We start from the raw sequence: 678 nt of genomic DNA, 5'->3' as shown, positions 1-678 counted from the left end.
AAAAGCAGTATTAAGGGGGAAATTTATTGCACTAAATGCTCACCTCAGAAGAATGGAAAGATGGCAAGTGAACAACCTAACACTTCACCTTAAAGAACTAGAAAAACAAACACAATCCAAACCCAAAGTTAGTTAGTAGATGGAAAGAAATCATTAAGATCAGAGCAGAACTTAATGAAATTGAAACCCAAAAAACAATATAAAAGATCAATGAATCAAAAAGTTGGTTTTTTGAAAAGATAAATAAAATTGACAAACCATTAGCCTGGCTAACTAAAAAAAGAAGAGATAAGATCCAAATAACACAAATTAGAAATGAAAAAGGTGATACATCTGAAATACAAGGACTCATTCGAGACTACTATAAACAACTATAAACCAACAAATTTGAAAATCTGGAGGAAATGGATAAATTTCTGGACACACACAAGCTACCAAAACTAAGCCAAGAAGATGTAGAAAATGTGAACAGACTAATAACAATAAAGGAGATTAAAGCTGTTGTCAGAAGGCTCCCAGCAAAGAAAAGCCCAGGACCAGATGGATTCACAGCAGAATTTTACCAAACATTCAAAGAGGAATTGACACCGATTCTTTACAAACTATTCCAAAAGACTAAAACAGAGGCAAATCTCCCAAACTAATTCTGTGAAGCAAACATCACCCTGATACCAAAAC

This window comes from Galeopterus variegatus, unplaced genomic scaffold (assembly GCF_000696425.1).
Source record: "Galeopterus variegatus unplaced genomic scaffold, G_variegatus-3.0.2 Scaffold674, whole genome shotgun sequence".
NCBI lineage: Eukaryota > Metazoa > Chordata > Mammalia > Dermoptera > Cynocephalidae > Galeopterus > Galeopterus variegatus.
This window is presented reverse-complemented; position numbering follows the sequence as displayed.